The sequence below is a fragment of the Cervus elaphus genome, chromosome 9, assembly GCF_910594005.1.
Source record: "Cervus elaphus chromosome 9, mCerEla1.1, whole genome shotgun sequence".
Classification (NCBI taxonomy): domain Eukaryota; kingdom Metazoa; phylum Chordata; class Mammalia; order Artiodactyla; family Cervidae; genus Cervus; species Cervus elaphus.
In genome coordinates, this window is record NC_057823.1 from 34,945,621 (window position 1) to 34,969,991 (window position 24,371).

Consider the following 24,371-nt stretch of genomic DNA (forward strand, 5'->3'; position numbering starts at 1 on the left):
TCCCTCGTAGCGCAGCTGGTGAAGAATCCATCTGCAGTGCAGGAGACCCCAGTTCGATTCTGTGCTTTAAAACAGCAGAAGTGAATTTGGATCGTTTTGAAATACTGTGAATTGGTTAGAAAAGTGTAGAGTATCTCTTAGAATGAACACTGAAAAGCCATAACCTGAGAAGGATGGACATCAGAACAATGCTGAATATCCGGCTGCTGCCACTTAGTCACTCAGTCATGTCAGACTCTTTGTGACCCATGGACTGTAGCCTGGAGGTGCCTCCGTAAATGGGGATTCTCCAGGCCAGAACACTGGAGTGGGTTGCCATGCCCTCCTCCAGGGGATCTTCCCAACCCAGGGATCAAACCCAGGTCTCCCACATTGCAGGAGGATTCTCTACCGTCTGAGCCACCAGGAAAGCCCGAATACCCAGCTAGGAAAACTAAAACTAAGGGAGTTTCTATTGTGTCCATCTCAAGAAATGAATAAGCTCCTACCTTCTGCGACACAAATTCTACAGAGACTCTGCCTAACTGGGATCATGTTGACAACTTGGCCAGGAGAGGAAAGGACATTCTGCCAACCTCTCAGACCTCAGCCCCTCTTAGACCACAACCCCCTTAAATCTAACATCACTGATGGTAGGTTAGTTCCTCAAAGCAAAATATATTGTTGTGCAAATATATGAGGAAATGCATGGTGGGCAGGCAAAAGCAAATATCCATGCCATACACCCTGTGATTTCCTGATTCAGGTATGTCCATTCTGTTTAAACACAATCATCAGTGGGAACCCATGACCATCCAAGGTAGCCTATTTCATTTTAGACAGCTCTGTTATACATTTTTCTCTTAAACTCAGCAGAATTTCCATTGTTTATAGCTTTCATCTTTCACTTTGAATTCCACCCTCACAAAGCTCTTCAATCAATAATTCTCTCTCTTCCGTATCAAACATTTGAAAGCAATTTCAAAAAATTTTAACTAGCTACTGATCCATACATCCAATGCGCGTATCTCTACCTTCTCTGGGGAATTGGGGAAACTGTGTTTAAAAGGCCTTGAAGCTGTATCTCCCCGATAGTGCTAAAAAAGGAGCTAAAATGGACATGACTTTTAGAGAAATGTTTCTAAGCTCTAGTAATCACTGTTTCCTCTTCTATTTTTGTTTGTTTGTTTGTTTCTTTAAATCAATGTAATATTCGCTGGATCTTTTGATGCAAGTGACATCAAGCTTACTGATGATGAGTGTGTGGATTCTATCTTCCTTTAAGATTATAAAAGTAACACTTGCACATCATAAAGCTTCCATTATCTTGCCCATTCCACAGAATGTTATTGAGATACTTCCTCAGTACTCTAAGAATGGAATTGTTTAAGCACTCTCTTAAAAGTTCTCAGCATCTTCAAAGCTCAAAAGTCTAAATGGGAAGAAACCCTAAAAATTGGTCCCACATCTTTCGTAGGTGAAGTGGATAACAAATCATTTGTCTATGTTACTTACTAATGCGGAACGAAATTCAGTCGTCAAATCATGTTATTTCTTCTACCCACTTTCACATTATTTTAGATGAGTACTTTTTCTTTCTTGTACCATTACAAATGCCTTTTCCTTTCTTAAATATATTTATACCTATTTACTGAAACACTGCTGCTAGCTTAAAAATAATATTAGTAGGTACCGTTTATTTAACCTTTATTACATTCTGAGCATTATTGTTAACTGTTGACACATAATAACTCATTAATGCTCACAACAGCCAACATGTTGTTTGCTTGCCTGTTATCACACAGCTATTGTGTCCAGGGTCAGAATTTAAACTCAGGTGGTTTAATTTTAGATCTTGAATTCATAAAGATTACAAACTACTGCCTCTCAAAGCTCAGCTGTGAGTATATCACTCAGCTACTGAAATAGGCTACCATATATATAAATTATATATATACACCATATTTATATATATATGGGATATATATATATATCCCCCACACACATATATATATATGTATATTTTTATATATATGGGATATATATATATATATATATCCCCCCCCACACACACACATATATATATATATATATATAGGCTTCCCAGGTAGCTCAATAGTAATAAATCCACCTGCCAATGTAAGGGGCACAAGAGACGTGAGTTCATTCCCTGGGTCAGGAAGATCCCCTGGAGAAGGGAATGGCAGGCCAGTATTCTAGCCTGGGAAATCCCATGGACAGAGGAGCCCGGCAGGGTACCATCCATGGGGTTGCAAAAAGTCAGACATGAATCAGCAACTGAGTGCACACACACACACACACACACACAAATACACCCTCTTTAACCCTGGAAATGGAACACCGGTTCATAACTTCATTTTTCAAACTGATACTCCTATCCCACTTTCCTGTCAACTTTGTTAAGAAATCTCTAATGTGCCTAACACTACAATCTACAAGTCTGTTAGTAGCATCACCACTTTCTTATAATCCAACCCTTCCTTTAGTCAAGATTATTACCTGTTACTTTTCAGTATGTATCTTCCTTTAGTCAGAAAGCCCCGAAGATCCTTTCTGATTCCTAACTTTGTACCCTGGGACTTCAGTTTCTGGTGTGTTCTTGCCCTTTCTCACAGCCAGCCAAGTCTTATCCAACTTTCTAGTCACATCTCAAGTATAAAAAATCCATGACTGTCTCTTAATAACTCATCTAGACTTAGCTACTTTTTTCATATCTTTATTTCGGTTTGCCTTTAATTATAACCTTAAAAAGACAGACATGACTGAGCACAGATGCATGGACACAATCCTAAAAGATTTTTTAAGTGTATTTTCCTACTTAGATTGAAAGTTAATTGAAGGCAGGAATCATGATGCACTTCTTTTCCAACACCTGATATCATGATGGACCAAAAGAAAGTGTCTAGTGAATAAATGTGCCTCAGTTCTTCATGTAAACTTATAAGACTTAACCCCCAAATGACCTTCATCAGGAAAATACACCATTCAATGAACTTCATAGTAAAATACTATTACAAATTTTTTAAAAATCAGAATTTTGGTTTTTTAACCCTATCATATACTGAGGACTAGCACATTTAAATTTCTAAACAGTAGTATTCTTGCCTGGAAAATCCCAGGGACAGGGGAGTCTGGTGGGCTGCCTTCTATGGGGTTGCACAGAGCCGGACACAACTGACGCGACTTAGCAGCAGCAGCAGTTTTTTTTTCCCAGCAATTTCAATAATTAGTTGAAAAATTGTTTATCCTGGAGACTATAATTACATAAGATACAGATCAATAGGATATGTGTTCGGAGAAGGAAGTGGCAACCCACTCCAGTATTCTTGCCTGGAAAATCCCATGGACGAGGATCCTGGCAGGCTACAGCCCATGGGTTCACCGAGTCGGACAGGACTGAGCGACTTCACTTTCACTTTTACTTTAGTGTTATGATGAGGGAGTAACAGGGAGAGATTTTGACAACTAGACAGAAAGCCAGTGCAAACTTTCAGAACATCTGTCTTCAAATGACTAGAAGCAAATGAGTCAAATAATATTTAAATCACTGTATATATTAAAGGTAAGTTAGACTGTGTTTACGACAATAACATGAGATAACATGTAAAGTCTTCAAATTCAAACCCTTAAGAATTTTTCTAATGTTTTCTATGAAAATGTGCTTAACGTTGTTGTTCAGTCGCTCAGTTGTATCTGACTCTGTGACCCTGTGAACTATTGATTTAGCACTAATGCTTAGATATATGTAATCTACAATGTTTTCAAAGAGGGAAAGTATTTTAAATACATCTGTAGTTAAATCTTAGTATCTACCCTCTGTGGCTAAGCCTTTGACACACCATTGCCACTTGGTAGTGGCATACACAACAGAAATACTGGACTTTTTTTTTTTCCTTTAAATAAAGGTAAATAAAATTTAAGCTGTAAAATTATAAAATTAAATTTAAGCAATGTTGACAATAAAATATTCTCAGATTTCACTTCTCTCACTTTCCTCAAATAAAAGTAAATTTTAATTCTAGCATTTCTAGATTGCTACATATTCTCTCATAGTCCCTAGTACTTCTTTCCCTTGTTCTTGGCCCACTATCCACATGAGCTTTCTTTCAGTTCCTTTAATTTCCCATACATGTTATCTTCTAACACAAAGGTTTTTATCACATCTCATTTATCTGTCTGACGTGTTATTTACTAAATGAATGACTCTCTTGTTCTCAGATCTGGGCTCAAATATCATTTCCTCATATAAGCTTTCCCAAAATTCCATCTTAGATAATATCTTCCAAATGTTTCATAAGAACTTGTATTCTTCTCTCATAATATTACTGTTTTAGATGAAATATTCTCTAAACGCCTATTTCTCTCACGATTCTATATTTTCCACATTGACAGCTACTTTTTTAGCTCACTACCAGTCTCTGGCATATATTAGATGCATATAAAATGTTGGGAGAATGAATGAATGCATTAAATAATGAGTTTTACATGAAAGGAAAATTGCCTAAAAGAAACGTGATATTTTAGCATTTGTTCTCTAAAACTAAGACAAATATCTTCCTGGGAAAGAATCACCAGTATTTGGCTCAGGGAGGAAAATATTTTTCAATCTTGGCTGTTTTGAAAGTATCATTTTCACTCCAATCTAAACATGCTGTGAAATTTACATGACTGATTAAAAATATGTGAAAGGAAGAAACCTATTTTTCTACTTCAATATGTTTCTCTCATAAGGCAAACATTATCTATTGGTGCTTGATAATTCCACCTACCCAGAAGTGTAATCATTCAATAGTATGAATATATTTACCAATGGTATCCCACATAGAGATTTGACAGTGTGGGAATCATTTACATTTTAGAGTTATTGAATAATAAGTAGAAAACACATGATGGCAAAGGTAAATAAATTAACTTTGTATAATTCTTAAGAAGAGTGATTTTTTAAATGTGGGGAGTAGATTGTACCAAATGTAAATTTTTTATCTCTTTAAATAAATATACCTATGATAGCTATATTTTTGTTAATCTGAATAATCCATGGAGCAACATGAGTAACAAATATCACTTTAGGAAATAATTGATAAATTCTTTCTCTTTTTTTCTTTTCATTCTTTCCTTCCTTCCTTCCTTCCTTCTTTCCTTCTTATAAAATACAGTAAATTCCTAGGTTCTAAGAAGCACCTGAGTCTATTTGCACACTTTGCTGTATTTCTTAGCTAAGTTATACCTAACAATTTAATATCAGATTGCATATCTACAGATTATTCACTGTGGCTTTTTAGGTGGCCAATAAGTTAGTTTCCTTAACATGTGAGACTGTTGTTTTATAATAGTAACATCTCCCTTTGGTAGTCTTACAACATTTTGAGAACCACTGATATGATCTGGTCTACCAAGACTGGAAGCATTTTCTAAAAGATTAAACCATTCACATAAGATATAATAGAACCTGGTTAAAAATTCAGCTTACATATTTACTCTGCCCTGAAAAGGGGCATTGGTTGTTAGCAGAGAAAAAGTTGGAATGCCTAATTTGCTGATGAAATTAATTTTTTTATGAAAATTTGAATGTACAGAGAATGACTAAGATCTCCTAGTACAGTGGTCCCCAACCTTTTCGGCACCAGGGACTGGTTTCATGGAAGACAATTTTCCATGGACCAGGGTTGGGGGTGGGTATCATTTTGTGATGATTCAAGTGCATTACATCTACTGTGCACTTTATATCTCTAGTTATTACATCATCTCCATCTTAGGTCATTGGGCATTAGATCCTAGAAGTTGGGACCCCTGTTCTAGCAGCACAGTAGGTTAACAGGTAAATATAAACTATCAACATTTCTCTAGCCTCACACATATGAGCAGTCTCTAAGGCAAAATCTGTATCTATGGGTCTTTTTTTAGTTTCTTTAAAAAAAAATAGGATTTTAAATATGTATTTAAATTCTTTTTCTCCTAATGATAGCAAGGTTCAAGTAACCTTGAAGTCACGATTTCTCTTCAATAGTCAATGAAGAAATTAATCTTTCAGAAAATCTGATAGAGTAATTTATCTCAAATAGATTTGACTTAAAGACTAAGGTTTTAATATTTTCATCCAAATTTCAAAAGAATGCTTGCTTTGCTTCCATTTCCCAGAAGAAAGTTTCTCTTATTCAGTAAAGATGCTGGACAGTAATCAATCAAAATAATTTCTCTTGGGCTCCAGATGAGGGGGAAACAATTTACTTTCATTTATTTTGAATTGTAGCTATGTTGAGCCAGTGTCCCATACCGTCACTCCTGAAGACTGGTTTCCCTCCTGATTCATTTTCTGTTACAACGGCTCTCAACTCTGGCTGCACCTTTAACACTTACAGGTGCTTTTTTAAAAATACCATTATCAGAGTCCTTCCCCAGATAAACTGAAGCCAAATTTCTGATGCTAAGACCTTAGCAGCTATTTTTTTTTAAACTTCCCATGTGCTTCTAACGCCCAATGAAGGCTGCAAACCCTTAATCCAGTGTTTCATCTAAAAGAAATTAGTCAAAGGTAAATACCAAGGAGTTAAGGAAAAACCGTTGACAAAACCAGCAAGTTCTAGATTTACCTCCCAGTCAGCTCAAGAAATCCTATTAAGATATGCTTCACCAAACAGTGCATATAAATTCCTGTCATGGCTCCAAATTTCTTATTTTCCTCAGAGACTGGAGGGTACATTTCAGAAAATCAATTTTAACTTCAGAGGACAGTTGTTTTCCAAGGTTCAAATCATGCTTAAGTACAACAGGGACAGGACTTGGAAGCAGACATCGTTTGCCTCACTAACTTCATGCCAAAGTCAACTATATTTATGGTTGCCTGGACCATGGAAATCACGTTCACCAAATATTTCCATACCGAATGCTAATGGAAATGATCCAAAGGAATAAAAAGTAAAATAATTAAGAAGAAGAAAAATTGCTTTTAGAAAAGACTTACCAGACCTCAATACAAACTTCCAAAGATAATACAATTGTGTTAAATTTTAAAATTTCACTGCCTCCAAACCTAAAACTATGGTTATAAGTAGGGTAAACACAAAATGAAACCTACCAATCAACCAACCAACAAAAACCTTCTACAAATACAACAGAGGTCATCAAAATAAGAGCTGGTAATCAGAGAAAGAGAAGGCTTTTAAAAAATATTCTACAAAGCCTGACTTGGTATAGCTCTATCTACTACCAAAAAGAAAAGTACAGGGAGAGAGAGGTGATTTCATAACATCCTGAAAAATTCTACTAAAAATCCATGTCTGGAAAGAGCACAGTGTGAATGCATGGAGGCAGCTCAAAGAGGACCAAAGACCTCAGTAAAAGGATAAATGATTGACCATTGTGGTTTTGTTTTTCCTGCTGGAAGGAAAGCAGAGAGAAAAAGCAGAGACATTTCAGACAGGCAGAGGTAATAGCTCATGGATAAACAAGAACTTAGTTAAATTACAAGTACAGAGAAAAGAGATTTCTGGGGAAACTATAAAATAGAAGAACCTGTGAAAAAATCTTCAATCCACTCTAAACTAAGTGTTGGGACTTTAAAATCAAATTGTGAATCTCATCTTATTATGCTTTTGGAGATTAGAAAAAGCTTTAGAGGAAGACAGAAGCAAATAGGGTTTAAAACTATTTAGGCAGCTACTCTTTGATAAACACTGAGACTTTTAGAATTTGCATCAAATTTATAGATGCCATTTGAAGCTTGAAAATTTTCTAACATGAATTAGGATACATTTTTCCAAAGTGAATTGGGTATAGGACAATGATAAACAAGGTACAGTTCAATTTTTCTGATTAGATTTATGCCTGGTCTCCATTAATTCCCACTCCTCCCCATTTGCTATTTCCTTCTCTCAGATAAATACAGAGCACACAAAGAGACTTGTTATGGCTTTGAGAACAGATGAATAGGAGTCATAAAGGACCACAAAGAAAGCACTTGCAAAAATACACAAACAATATCAGTGCACATAGGAATTATGGGCCAAATTCTCCATGTTAAAATGAGCCAGGTGAAAAAAAACAGAAGCTCTATTTTAGAAGAAAATTAATGAATAATTTACATTAAAAATTTTAATAGAAAAGATGATTCTAATAAACCAATTCTAAGAGATAAAATCATAAAACAAGAGAAAGACATGAAAAGGGAGAGTAAACAAATATTGAGTCAATGTTACACTATTACTAAATTAGTGAACATATTAAATGCAGAAAGGAAAAATATAGACAGGTGAAAAATATCTGACAAATAGGAAATAAATAATAAATTCAGAAAAGACCAAAGGTGAAACAGAGTGATTAAAACAGTGAAAAGACTATGAGTATGGAAGGCAGTCAAAGATGATCAACCCAAGGCTAGCTGATCTCCCTGTAGAAGCAAATTCAATGTGCTTAGATGTTCAGTTGTATCCAACTCTTTGTGACCCCATGGTCTGCAGCCCTCCAGGATCTTCTGTTCATTAGATTTTTTAGGCAAAAATACTGGAGTGGGTTGCCATTTCCTTCCCTGTGATGGAAAGATCCCCTGCAGAAGGAAATGGCAATCCACTCCAGTATTCATGCCTGAAAAATCCTATGGACAGAGGAGACTGGTAGGCTGCAGACCATTGGGTCCAAAGAGTTGGACATGACTGAATGACTAAGCACCACAGTCAAAGATGATCAACCCCAGTATAACTGGTAGAAGCAAATTCCTTGTAGAAGCAAATTGATTAATGAAATATAAATGCTTTTAGAGAAAGAGGAAAATTTTCTGAAATATAGGAAGTATCAGAAACAAAGATGAAAGCATATAACATTTCTTGGGGAAAAAATTGATACAAAATTATCAATATGAAATATGTCTTGATTAAGTAAATGAAATTCAATGAGGAATAAATTTTGCAAAGTCACTTATGACTGGAAAAAGAGCAGGCTATCTTCAGACTTCTCCATTAAATCAAATGAAAAACTCATTAGAGCAATAACCCTGAAATTTTGAAGGAAAGAAAATTTGACCCAAGGGGGTTATACCAACCACACTGATATTCGTAGTTTATGCTATAGCCTGCATCCTCAAACACAAAAACATAATCACCTAAAAAATATAGCACTAGTGAGACTTTCTTGGAGAAACAATCAAATGTAAACTTCTCAAAACTGAATTTTACTAATTAAGATATTAATAAAACACACTGAATTTATTTATATAAAATGTAAGGGGGAACAACCAGGGTAATAGGATTGCAAGAGGTTGTTACTTGCCAACCTCACGAGTTTCCTGGGTGAAATCTGAAATTAGCTTCCATATATGGAGAACAAGGAGAGACCAAACAGGCAGTCTACTTCAAATTTGTAGGTGGCCGTTTTAATAAGTAAGGGAACTCCCATATGAGGTTTGTCATGGGCAGTCATAATAACATGAGTAGATCTTCCTTATCTGCCTGCCAGAATCTTAAAAGTTTATGTCAAGGCCTTAACTGGGTTTAGTCATGTTTACTTGCCAGATGTTCTTAACAACACATTGCTCCCTTCAGGCTGTGACCTTGAAAATGGCTCCCACTGTGGAAATGGTGAGCAGAATGTAAATTCCAAGGACACAGGAGGGAGAGAAGAGCCACTGATTGCCCAGATCAACCACCAGCCAGGTTCTTTTACTGACCTCCTCCAAAAGAGATAGATGTTTGAATATAAGCCATATAACAACACTTGAAAAGAGATATTAAGGGAAAAGAAAAGATGGAATCTCCCCTCCAAAAATGTCTGTATTCCAATTCTAGGGGCCTGTCAATGAGTTATATTACATGACAACAAGTGGAATGGGGGATTTACAAATGTGATCAAATTAAGGCTCCTTTGATAGGGAGATTTACCTGGTTTATCTGGAAAGCTTCAATGTAGTCACAGGGGTCCTTATAAGTGGAAGGTTATGACAAATAAGGAGATGTAATAATGGACATAAAGGATGGAATGATACAGCTGCTGGATGGAAGAGGGTCATGAACAAAGAAATGTGGGCTCCACAACCTGAAAAAGGCGAGGAAATGGAATCTCTCTTAGAGCACAGGGAGAACCAGTCCTGCTGATCTTAACTTTAGCTCAGTGAGACTGACTGTGGATTTCTGGACTCCAGCGCTGCAAGAAAAATTTGCATTGTTTTAAACTGCTAAGTTTATGGGAATTTCTTAAAGCATCTACTAATACAGATAGAAAGCAGTTTAGGTGCATTCATTTTTAAACTTTCCTTAAAGAAAACTAATAGGCATTAAATATAGAAATAAATCAAGAAATAATGCTTTCAATCTATTTCATCAAATTATAAGAAGAAACCAAAAATTTTAAATAAGAAAATATTAACCATTACAGTGGTCAACTGGTAGCTGGCATTGAAAAATGAAACATCTTAACTTAGAATTTTATGTATACTATTAAAAGTTTTAGATATAATAACTAATTTAAATAACACATTATAAACTTTCTAAAATACCTAAAGGAAAATAGGCACAAACAGACATATACATGTGTGTGCCTATGTGTACACATGAACACACAAATACATCACTAAACTATAAACAAATATAAGGAAAATAAAATGAAAATGAAAAATATTGAAAATAGTAAAAAGCATTAAAAACAAAGCAGACATTACAGAATTACAAACTAATACACATGTCATATCAATACAAATTAATTCATTCAAGGGCTTCCCAGGTGACTTAGTGGTAAAGAATCCACCTGAAATGCAGGAGAGTGGGGTTCTAAATCTAATCTTGGAAGATCCCCTAGAGAAGGAAATGGCAATCCACTCCAGAATTCTCACCTGGGAAATCGCATGAACAGAGGAGCCTGTCAGTCTATAGTTTATGGGGTAACAAAAGAATCAGACACAATTTAGTGAGTAAACAATTCATTCAATTGTAATGAAAGAAAAAATTCATGTATTTTATCAAAAAATCTTTACATGTTGCTTGAAAGAAATGCATTAAACACGATGATTGAGAAAGCATAAAGGTAAAAGAGTAAATAAAGGCATAGTAGACAACTGCTAACATGAGGGTAGAAAAATATCTTAATAAAAGCAGAAAATGCACTTGGTAAAATGTAACACTAATTATTACAGAAGAAAACTTAGGAAAAAGAGAGAGGGAGGGAGGGAACTTTTTAAGTCTAATAAGTATCTATAAAAACCCTAAAGAAAACATCAAACTTAAAGGTAAAACAATGAATACTTTCCCTCTGAGATCTGGAAGAAGAGAGATATACATCCAAACACCACTACTGTTCAACTTTGCCCCTAAGGCCAAACTTTTAAAATAATTGAAAAAATAAAACTTGTAATTGTGGGGACAGAACTAAAATTTTCATTATTCACAGGTGATTTAATTACAAATATAAAAAATATGAAATAACAAAATTGTAAGAATCAATAATTTAGCAAAATCACTGAATTTATTAACATAAAATTATTGTATCTCTATATTTAAAAAAACAAATAAAAAGTAAATTAATAAACAAAATATGCTATTAATTTTTGTTGTTCAGTAGCTAAGTCATGTCTGACCCTTTGTGACCCTATGGATGGCAGGACACCAGGCTTCCCTGTCCTTCACTATCTTCTGGAGTTTTCTCAAATTCATGTCCATTGAGTTGCTGATGCTATCTAACCACCTCATCCTACGTCGCCCCCTTCTCCTTTTGCCTTCAACCTTTCCCAGCATCTGGGTCTTTTCCAATGAGCTGGCTCTTCACATCAGGTGACAAAAGCATTGGAGCTTCAGCTTCAGCATCAGTGCTTCCAATGAATATTCAGTGCTGATTTCCTTTAGGACTGACTGATTTGATCTCCCAGCAGTCCAAAGGACTCTCAAGAATCTTCTACAGCACCACAGTTTGAAGCATCAATTCTTTGGCACTCAGTCTTCTTTATGGTCCAACTCTCACATCCGAACAAGGCTGCTGGAAATACCATAGTTTTGCCTATGGGTCTTTATACTAGAAGCATAATCTATCAGATGTGGAGGAATATATATCTAAGGAAACATTTTCAAGACTCATATCTACAATATTATGAAACAAATTAAAAAAACAATTAGAGAGATCATTATGTCTTGAGTTGATATACTGCACACCAAAAACGCCAATTTTCCTCAAACTAATCCATATATTGAATGAAATGGCTTGAAAATCCAAGAAATATTTTTTGAGCATATGGGAAAACTGATTCTAAAATTTATGTGGAAATAAGAAAGGTTAAGAATAGCCAAGGCAAAAATAGGAACAGAAGCCAAGGACTTAACAATACCATATATCAAGACCAGAGCTGTTGTGATTAGTTTGTTATTGGAACATGCATACAGAATGAGCAAGGAGCAGAGAGGCCACAAACAGACCTGTACACTTAGAATCAATGGGTTCATGATAAAGGTGCCAGTGAAATACAGTAGAAAAAGTATTGCTCCTTCCAATAAAGAATTGAAATGTGAAAATATGAGCAAAAAATTTGCAGAAGGTCCGTAACTTATTTATAATCTTCAAATAGCAATGGTCTTTGTAATCAGCACCCAAAATACAAAAGCTAAGAAAGACATATAAGGTAAATTTGAAGTGTTAACATTTTTAAAAGAGAAAAATTATAACTTTACAAGGGAAAAGCTGATCAATAGCTTATGGCTTCACAAATTACCCAGAGAAAGGGCCACTAAGAGAAGAGGGGAAAAAAAAAAAAATGAATCAGGGCACAACTTTTCTTATGTTTAGATAAACACATGCCCTTAAGAGATGAAAAATGAAGACATAAATACCCTAAGTATTCAGTGACATTCTCATTATTTTGGGGTTAATAATGACCAACAGCACCCATCTCACACGCTAGTAAAGTAATACTCAAAATTCTCCAAGCCAGGCTTCAGCAATACATGAACCATGAACTTCCAGATGTTCAAGCTGGTTTTAGAAAAGGCAGAGGAGCCAGAGATCAAATTGCCAACATCCACTGGATCATCGAAAAAGCAAGAGATTCCAGAAAAACATCTATTTCTGCTTTTTGACTATGCCAAAGCCTTCGACTGTGTGGATCACAATAAACTGTGGAAAATTCTGAAAGAGATGGGAATACCAGACCACCTGACCTGCCTTTTGAGAAATCTGTATGCAGGTCAGGAAGCAACAGTTAGAACTGGACGTGGAATAACAGACTGGTTCCAAATAGGAAAAGGAGTATGTCAAGGCTGTATACTGTTACCCTGTTTATTTAACTTAAATGCAGAGTACATCATGAGAAACGCTGGGCTGGAGGAAGCAGAAGCTGGAATCAAGATTGTCAGGAGAAATATCAATAACCTCAGATATGCAGATGATACCACCCTTATGGCAGAAAGTGAAGAAGAACTAAAGAGCCTCTTGATGAAAGTAAAAAAGGGTGAAAAAGTTGATCATGGCATCTTGTCCCATCATTGCATGGCAAATAGATGGGAAATAGTGGAAACGGTGGCTGACTTTATCTTTTTGGGCTCCAAAGTCACTGCAGATGGTGACTGCAGCCGTGAAATTAAAAGACACTTACTCCTTCAAAGGAAAGTTATGACCAAGCTAGACAAGCATATTAAAAAGCAGAGACATTACTTTGCCAACAAAGGTCCGTCTGGTCAAGGCTATGGTTTTTCCAGTGATCATGTATGGATGTGAGAGTTGGACTATAAAGAAAGCTGAGTGCTGAAGAATTGATGCTTTTGAACTGTGGTGTTGGAGAAGACTCTTGAGAGTCCCTTGGACTGCAAGGAGATCCAACCAGTCCATCCTAAAGGAGATCAGTCCTGGGTGTTCATTGGAAGGACTGATGCTGAAGCTGAAACTCCAATACTTTGGCCACCTGATGCAGAGAGCTGACTTACTTGAAAAGACCCTGATGCTGGAAAAGATTGAGGGCAGGAGGAGAAGGGGACGACAGAGGATGAGATGATTGGATGGCATCACTGACTCAATGGACATGAGTTTTGGCAGGCTCTGGGAGCTGGTGACCGACAGGGAGGCCTGGCATGCTGCAGTTCATAGGGTGGCAAAGAGTTGGACATGATTCAATGACTGAACTGAATGACTAAATCATTAGTCTACCATTCAATTAGTTAAAAACTTTAGGTATTGAATATTAGATGGTTGTTTAGTCACTAAGTCAGGTCCGACTTTTGCGACCCCAGGGACTGTAGCCTGCCAGGCTCCTCCGTCCATGGGATTTCCCAGGCAAGAATATTGGAGTGTGTTGCCATTTCCTTCTCCAGTTAATCTTCCCAACCCAGGAATCCAATCCAGTCTCCTGCATTGCAGGCAGATTCTTTACCAACTGAGCTACAAGGGAAGTCCTTGAATCCTACAAATTATAGTATCGCCATTTAAGAATGTGAGTGTATTTGCCACAAAAGAAACAGTTTAGTAGATCAAGATTCTGCCATTTCCAATTTTACTTATCATATAATTTTTAAACTATGCTTTAGCTTTTCTACTAATTTATCTGAGGCTTATTGAAAAATCACTTGCAGAATCCAGGTTTTTTAGAAAGTTGACAATTGAAACATTCATCTATCTTTAAATATATTTTAGACACCATTGTCTTATTAAATTACCAACTTCTTATAGTAATCATTTTGCTAATGAGAGGAAAAGCAAAAAAAAATTTCTATGGCTAAAATGGAATACAGAAAAGATTTCTTAGCACTCCCACTGATATGCTTAAAATTATGGTATTGGTGTCATATGTATAACATAAAATAGACCAGCTTAGTGACATGGTTATTTGTTAACTTGATTTCTGTGTCAACTTTGAGTTTCAATGTAATGTTATAAGAGGCTGACTTTTCTATATACAACGCACACATAACAACTGCTTTTTAAAATATTTGCTCTCAGGCTTAACTTGGACAAAGAAATGTAATCTCTTCATTCTATATCTATGTAAGGTTTTGAGATCTTCAAATTCAGTCTTGTCATTAGATAACAACAATCTTTTGATACATATTTAGATAAGCAACTTTGGGAGTTCAGATCAATATTCATATTTCAACATTACAAGTTTTATAAAAATATCTAATAACTCATAACACAGAAAGCATTTTTATAAGTACCCTAGAGAAGTATTGTTCTTGATGCATACTTAGCATAGAAACTTTAATTTTAACTAATGTCTTTTGCTAATTTCTTATATAAATGTGTTTTACCAAAATTATACATAATTATATTACTTGATTCCCGATAGCTCAGTTAGTAAAGAATCCACCTGCAATGTAGGATATGTGGGTTTGATCCCTGGGTTGGGAAGATCCCCTGGAGAAGGGAAAGGCTACCCACTTCAGTATTCTGGCCTGGGGAATTCCATGGGGTCACAAAGAGTCGGACACAACTAGCTACTTTTACTTCACATAACTACTTTCTGGGCATCCCAGGGGGCTCAATGGTAAAGAATCCAGCTGACAATATAGGAGACAAGGGTTTCACCCCTGGGTCAGGAAGATCCCCTGGAGGAGGAAATGGCAACTCACTCCAGTATTCTTAACTGGGAAATCCCATGGACAGAGCAGCCTAGTGGGCTACAGTCCGTGGGGTCACAAAGAGTCCAACACAGCTAAGCAACGGAGCGCATATGCCAGCAGTACTGCCTACCTCTTACCTCTGTTTGTTTCTATTTCTATTTATGTTCCCAAGGGACATGAACGATGTCTTATTAGTCTTTTTATTCTTTGCCAGGACCCAGAAGAGCATTCTTATAGTATGTAAATAACATTTTTATATGCAGGAATTAATGAAGTGGCACAAATATTCAAGAAACCAGATCTCTGCAAAGATTAACAGTTGATCCAGTCAGTGCCTTCTACCTGATCTTTGCTTATCTCAGTAAGGGCCCTATCTCTCCTCTGTGATTTTTACTATGTAGCCTCTTACAGGAAGGATGTTACTGCTCAAAACTGTAATTACTGGGACTGAACACAGATCAGTCAGTCACACTCTGATGAGATAATGTTGCAGAAACCAGTAATCAAGAAACTAAGCACTACACTTGGAGAGTTGGAGGACTCAGGTTTATTATATCAGCGGGCCCAGAGGAGTTAACACTCCAAGTTCTGAGCCCCAGTCGAAGGGGTTACAGAGTTTTTATAGAAAGACTATAGTGGCCAACACTAGCTGCTAATAGGCTGGTTTAAGCTAAGGGGTTTTGTGCACATGGGAACAGCAGTCGAGATGGGGAGCAGGATGCCTGACCTTTACATGGACAGCCATGATTAAGCAGGTTTGCAGGGGCTGGGCAATTGCAAAGAGCCAGACAAGGGTGAGTGAGACAAGCTCCAGTTTCTGGTATTGTAAGTCCCCACTTTCTGAGACTACGTGACCTATGTGATCCAGAATTTGCAAGGAGTAATCTGAATTACAGAAGCAGAATGAGGAGGTTATGTAAAATTTTAACTTTTCCTCTTCAAAAAAAATCAACTTGGTACACAGGTGGCTCAGATGGTAAATAATCCACCTGCAATGTGGGAGACCTGGGTTCTATCCCTGGGTCAGGAAGATCCCCTGGAGAAGGGAATGGCAACCCACTCCAGTAAAATTCCATGGACAGAGAAGCCTGATGGGCTACAGTCCTTGGGGTCGCAGACAGTCAGACACGACTGAGCGACTAACACATTTACTTTCACACAGAAGGCTACAAAGATTATAGGCCAAGTTCTGAGCTCTGATTTTAAGATGTGAAATCTAAGATATGCTGTAAGCCCATGACTTCTTACAATTGTTTGTTTTAGGTTCAGCTATAAGAAGTCACTACTAGGACTTCCTTGGTTGTCCAGTGGTTAAGAACCCACCTGCCAATGCAGGGGACATGGGTTCCAGCCCTGGTCTAGGAAGATTCCACATGCCTTGGAGTAACTAAGCATGTGTGCCACAACTACCGTAGCCTGTACACCCTAGAGCCCATGCTGTTTCAACTACAAATTGGCACTTACCAAGATCATTGCCAACAACTGAACAACAAAGGCATTTGCCATCTGCCTTTGGAGATTGAACCCCATGCTGCTATAGCTGTGGACCTTCAACAACCCCTGAGGGAGGTCAGGGTGGTGTGAGGCACTCTGTGCTCCAGGGAATCTGGTGGGACAGGTCTTTAGATAGCTGGATGCTTTTAGGAACAGATTTTATGATCTCCATCCTTGCATCTCCTCATATCTAGAGAAGCACTAAATCCCTTCATGGTGACATCAGATCATCATGACTAACAAAAAACCTTTTATAAATAGAGTGCTTCATGGCATTGAACTCCCCCTTCAACAAAACCTTATATATTGACTTTCCCCACTGCCGCTTTGGAGCAGTCTCTCAGAGCTATCTGAGCTGATGCCTCCCAGGCTGCAGTCCTCACTTTGCCCCAAGTAAAACTTGGGGCAACTTGCAACTCTCAAGTTGTACATCTTTTTTAGTTGACATCTGCAATAAGAAAAACCATCACAATGACAAACCCATGCACCGCAACTAGAGAGTAGCCCCTGCTCGCCACAATTAGAGATAGCCCATGTGCAGCAACAAAGACCCAGTGGTGAAGCCAAAAACAAACAGAAGTTTAAAAGAGAAGTAACTACTAGTTTAAAAGGGCTTACTAACATATGCAAAACCATTCCCAGTGTCAAATTAAGATGGTAGAGTAGGAAGCCATAGAACTCTTCCCAGGAACATATCAAAAATATATCTACATGTGAAATAACTCTCACTGAAAACTAACAGGAGTCTGGCAGAAAAAACTCCTGTACAACCTAGGCTATGAGAAAAATCCACATGGACTTGGGTCAGAAGGGAAGAGAACTAATCAGGTCATAATATCTTTTCTTTGAATTCCTTCCAGGGTCAGAGATACACTCCCCTGGGGAGTGTATTATTCAAGCTACACTTTGGGAGCCACCGCCCTGGGGTCTGACAAGGGGAAGACAAGATCTCTTGGCTGGTTGGAGGTCTGGTAGACTCATAAGAGGACTGTGGGAAGCCTAGATTTCACTCATGAGAAGTATGTGAAGTCTTGCTTGCTCCTAAAGTAGGGTGGAAAGGTCAGATTGAAACCTGTGAATGACTGACTGATTTCCTGTCATGGACCCAGCATGCACCCCAACCTGAGTTGACAAACACTCTAGTCCTGCTGGCCTTGCATTGTAGCCCCACACTAAAATGAAGGCTGTGATAAATAAGGAAAAAATTGAGCCATGAAACATTGAGGTTGGTCAAACTGCAAATAGCCTCTGAACAGGTAGGGAGCAGCCACTACTGGCAATTGCACAGGTGGTATATCAGAGGCAGTCTGGATCTCTGATGTCACTCCGACCCTTGCCAAATACTCTTAGTGAATATGAGCAGAATCTGCGGGGCTCCTGTGCAAGGAAGCCCTTCCGTGTCCCCCTCCTTTGCTATTTGTAGGACATATGCTTAAGCCACAATGACCTTCCCTGAGTTTTCCAAAGGGCTTTCCAAAAGGATTTCAAACAGTTGCTAAATAAGGGAAGGGAGGGGATGCAGAGACAAAGGAGGAGCAGTCAATAGTGCAGCCTTGAGACAGAATCCTGGTTCCCCCTCAGGGGATGCACATAACAATATCTTTGAGCTCTTTTGCAGAAATAAAACCCTCACCAAAGATGAGAAGAAGTTAACCTCTTAAGTATTCTTCATTCCAGAGAGAAGGTCACAGTTTGATAACCTCAAAAACCAAAGAAGCTCATCAGGAGACCGCCTGAGGCCAGATTAAAGAAATGCAGGCCTAATCCTTATTAGAAACACTTTCAGATCCTTATTAGAAAACCCACCCTCGACCATTGCTGTAAAACTCCTCACCAAATCCTCTAGGGTGGAGACACACAGTTTTTGAGGGCACAAAACTGCTATGTCCCCCTTTGCCTGGCAAAACTCTAAAGCTATTATTTTCTACTTCACTCCAAACTGTGTCTCTGAGATTTGATTCAGCACCAGTGTACAGAGGCCAAGACTTTGCATCAACACCAGCCTCTCCTGCTCCAGCCCTGCTTCCTTCTGGGACAAGGATGCAGGTGCTGGGTGGGGGAATAGTGTAGGCTAAAAGGAAATTGAGGCAACCTGGACCCAACCTTCAGGGCTTCTGCTGCAGCAACTTGGAAAGGTTCAACTAGAATGAGAGAGGGCTCAAATAATTTAAGAAATGAAAGAACAGTGGCAACGACAAATTGGCACTTGCCAAGAGTATTTGCCAGTGAACAACAAGGATATTTACCACCTGCCTCTGTGGAGAATTCAGGGTGGAGAGTGAGGCACTTTGTGCTCCAGGGAAACTGGTCTTTAGATAGTTGGATATTTTCAGAACTGATTTCATGATCCCCATCCTTACATCATCTCATATCTAGAAAATTACTATATCCCTTTATCAGTTCCTTGTGACTAGCAGAAAACCTTTTGTAAAGCAAAGGCTTGATTGTACTGAACCCCCCCTTCACCAAGATCTTATATGTTGACCTTTCCCCGTACCTCTTTGGAGCAGTCTCTCAGAGCTCCCTGAGGTGCTGTCTCCTGGGCTACAGTCCTCATTCTGCCCCAAATAAAACTTAACTTGCAACTCTCATACTGTGCATCTTTTTAGTCACCAGCAGATACCACTGGGATACAAAAAACCATAAGCAAATTGGACAACCTAGAAGAAATGAACAAATTTCTAGAAACACCCAATTTTCCAAGACTGAATCAGGGAGAAATAGCCAATCTGAACAGACTATCCCTAGTAATGAAATTGAATTGGTAATTTAAGAATTCCCAGCAAACACCAGTACAGGATCAAATGGCTTCAGTAGGGAATTCAACCAAATGTATAAAGAACAGCTCATACCTATCTAGTCAAAATCTTCCCCAAAATGGAAGAGGGTGGAACACTTCCAAATTCATTCTGTGAGGCCAATATTACCCTAATATCAAATCCAGACAAAGACATTAGAAAAAAAGTTACAGGACACGATCTCTGATGAATATAGATGCAAAAATCTTCAAGAAAATATTAACAAATCTAATTCAACAATACATAAAAGGGATCACAGACTGTGATTGAGTTGGATTTAATACAGGGGTACAAAGATCATTCAATATTTGCAAATCATTTAATGTGATACACCATGTTAACAACAGGAAGGATAAAAATCACATACTCATTTCAATAGCTAGAAAAGCCAAAATTCTACATCCATTTAAGATAAAAACTCTCATTAAAATTGGTTTAGAGGGATGATAAGTTGGTATAGAAATTGAAATACATATTTTAACACAATAAAGGCCACTTACAAAAAGCCCATGCTAACATTATATTTACTGCTGAAAAGGTAAAAACTTTTTCTCTAAAATCAGGAACAATGCAAGGAAACCCACCTTTGCCACTTCTATTTAACACAGTATTGGAAGGCTTAGCACAGCAATCAGACAATAAATAAAAGGCCTCCAAATTGAAAAAGAAGAGGTAAAATTGTCACTGTTTGCAGATATGATACTATATACAGAAAGCTGTAAAGTCACCAAAAAGTTATTAGAACTAATAAATATATTTGTTAAAGTTGCAAAATACAAGATTAATGTACAGAAAGCTGATGCTTTTCTATACACTAATAATAAACTATCAGAAAGAAAATTTAAGGAAACAACCCTATTTACATTCACATCAAAAAAATAAAATACCTAGGAAAAAACATAACCAAGGAGATGAAATACCTATACCCTTAATACTTCAGTAGTGTCCACCTCTTTGCAACCCCATGGACTGCAGCCTACCAGGCTCCTCCGTCCATGGGATTTTCCAGGCAAGAGTACTGGAGTGGGTTGCCATTGCCTTCTCCAACCCTAGTGTTCATAGTAGTATTATTTGCAATAGGTAAGATATTAAAGCAACCCAAGCGTCTATCAACGTATAAAGAAGACATTGTGTTTACATACATATATATGTATGTATACACAATAGAATATTGTTGTTTAGTTGCTAAGTCTTGTCCAATTCTTTGCAACACCATGGACTATAGCCTGCTAGGCTCCTTTTTCTATGGGATTTCCTAGGCATCATTGAAGAAGGAATTCATAGGGCCTTGACTCCATCTGAGGCCTGTCTGTGCTGATCGTGCTCGGCCACCCCTCCAGTGGACTCTGAACTCTCTGCTTAGTGCCTGTGGGAACAACAATGGAAGGATAAGACCCCCTCTGGACAGGGGAACCTTGAAGATCGTATCCAAGTTACTCATCACCTAAGAGAAAACAGACACTAATCACCCCTGCCTCCAGACAGTATCTATCGGAGTGTAACCACAGGCTTATTGGTTATTAACTGGTTGGAATGTAACTGTGGGTTTATTGATTATTAACTGTTTGAACACATAACACGTGAATGATGGGGTTATTGTGATTGTATTTACCCTTCCTTTGTAAGCCTCAAGGAATTTGGGATGGTGGGTTCAGACACGTACACATGGGATATAAAAGATTTTCACAAATGCTGGTTGGGGTCCTTGGCTAAGAGGAGACTCTGCCTTGGGCCCGCCAGTGTAATAAATTGCACTCCAGTATCTGCATTGTCCTTCTGAGTGAGTGAGTTTGTTTCCCGGAAAGCATGGCTGTACTTGAGGGGGTTGCCATTTGCTACTCCAGGGGATCTTCCTAACCCTAGGGTCGAACCCTGTCTCCTGTAAGTCTCCTGCATTGCAGGTGGATTCCTTACTGCTGAGCGATCAGGGGCCACAAAATAGAATATTAGTCAGTCATAAAAAAAGAATGAAATTGTGCCATTTGCAACAACATGGATGAACCTAGAGAATATTATACTTAGTGAAATAAGTCAGACAGAATAAGATAAACACCCTATGTTATTACTTACATGTGGAATCTAAAAAATAAACAAATTTATGTAACAAAACAGATTCACAGATTTAAAGAACCAACTAGTGATTACTAGTGGGATGAAGGAAAGGGAAGAGGCGGAAAAAGGGTACAGGATTTAGAGACACAAACTGCTATATATAAAATAAGTAAGCAACAAGAATATATTGTACAGCACAGGAAAGTGTAAGTCTTTTTTGTAATAAATCTAAATGGAATATAATCTATAAAACTGTTCCATCACTAGGCTGTAAACTTGAAACTAACATTGCAAATTAACTACACTTTAATAAAATCAATAAAATACCAACTTTGTCTGTGCCATACTACTAAGCAGTCTTCATTTCTCTCTGAAACTTTTGGACACAATTTATACATTAAAACACTGAAGAAAATAAAACTATAAACATAGTAAGCAAAAAAGAAGCATTCCCTTGCTTTCAGTTATGATGATGATATCATCCAGTTTATTAGGTACACAAAGTTGGGAAGCACTCGTGAATAGTATGACTTGAAGAGTCTAAAGCAAAGTTCTGAAGATTAAAGTAGAATGTTTGTGAAGTAATATTATATCAAATCACTTCTAAATATAATACTTTTTTAATATAGTGAAGACATCATATCCAGGTTGGAAAATCTAGGGACAAGGCTGGGCGGACACCCTCATTTTATCCTCACCCTCTAACTGAATGACAGTTACTTTTGTCTATTAAATCAAAAGGAACATTATCACACAGCTGTACTTAGGAGCTTGTCAAAGTTCCTCAGTCATGTCCAACTTTGCAACCCCATGAACTATACAGTCCATGGAATTCTCCAGGCCAGAATACTGGAGTGGGTAGCCTTTCCCTTCTCTAGGGGATCTTCCCAACCCAGGGGTCAAACTGAGGTCTCCTGCATTACAGGCAGATTCTTTACCAGCTGAGCCACAAGGGAAGCTTAAGAATACTGGAGTGGGTAGCCTATCCCTTCGCCAGCTGATCTTCCTGACCCAGGAATCAAACCAGGGTCTCCTGCATTGCAGGCGGATTCTTTACTAACTGAGCTATCATGGAAACCCAGGAGCTTGCATGATGCATAATTGACAAGCTGACTGTTTAAACAAAAATGTCAATAATTCTTCATTATACTTTTTATGGAAGATTGTATTTTCTATAAATACAAGTTTTTTTCTTTTTTTCTGGTCATTTCTTCTTCTCGGTTGATTTCTTAATATCTAGTTTGTACACTTTTTGCCCTAAGAAGCATTATCAAAGGCTTGGTCTCTTTTGTGTATTCCCTAGTTCCTAAACCAATCTCTATGAATTATTTTTAAAAACTGTACAATACATTGCCAAACATCAGTATTGAGTTAGTGTACATGGGTATAGTATCATTACTTGCCTAGATATTCTAAAATTCAAGCCTTTAAAAACACACATTTTATTTATTCTGGGTATTCAAAACTGCTTAATAGAATCAAATACTTTCTAAGGCAAGATTTACCTTTTGAAATGTATGCATGTATTTATTACACGTAACCATTAGAAGCTGTACAAAAAGCACGACTATTCAGCACTTACTCGTATCTCCCAAACAATTTTAATAAGACATCTGGATGAATGTATTTTAATCATTTGATCTCTGTTTTTCAGGAGAAATAAAACAAAACACAGCCAGTGTTGTTATCTGTTTTTATACTGCCTCTCTTTTTTCTAAGCTACTTTAAGTCATGAAGCTCGGCATTATGTCTTATATAGCTAAGCTAAAGCAAGCATGAAAGTGAAAGTGGTAGTCGCTTAGTCATGTTTGTCCGACTCTTTGTAACCCCATGGACAAGACTGTTCATGGAATTCTCCAGGCAAGAATACTGGAATGGGTTGTCATGCCCTTCTCCAGGGGATCTTACCTACCCAGGGATCATACCCAGGTCTCTAGCATCACAGATTCTTTATCGTTTGAGCTACCCAGGGAGCCAAGCAGGCATAGAAATCTTGAAACACAAAAGGATTTTAAAGCAGAAAAAGTAAATCAATATTAAAATTCAATGCATGCTAATGATTCTATCTTCAAAGTGTAGAAGATGGATTTTTATTTTTGTTTTCTCCTTTGCATGTCTCTCAGACTATAGAGATACAACTCTTAAGGAACTAGTACATTAGAAATACCAGTGAAAAAGAAAGGTTATAAACTGAAGTCTTAACCTCCAAGTAGTTACTTGTTACTTTTATGGAATTTATAACATCACATTTCTTTTTTTAGATTTCTATGCTCTGCTGCACCAAGCTGTTTCAGTCGTGTCTGACTCTTTGCAACTCTATATAGAGTATAACCTGCCCAGTTCCTCTGTCCATGGGATTCTTCAGGCAAGAATACTGGAGTGGGTTGCCATTTCCTTCTCTAGAGGATCTTCCCCACCCAGGGATCTTACCCATGTCTTTTACCTCTCATGCACTGGCAGGAAGTTTCTTTACTACTAACACCACATGGGAAGCTCAACCACAAAAGCAATC

At 37.6% G+C, this 24,371-nt stretch overlaps 1 protein-coding gene across 3 annotated transcripts in view; it reads right to left on the reverse strand.

Annotated features, from left to right (window-relative positions):
- The window catches only part of PRR16 (proline rich 16), a 281,214-nt gene that overhangs the window by 45,302 nt on the left and 211,541 nt on the right, over positions 1–24,371 (reverse strand). The window lies entirely within an intron of this gene.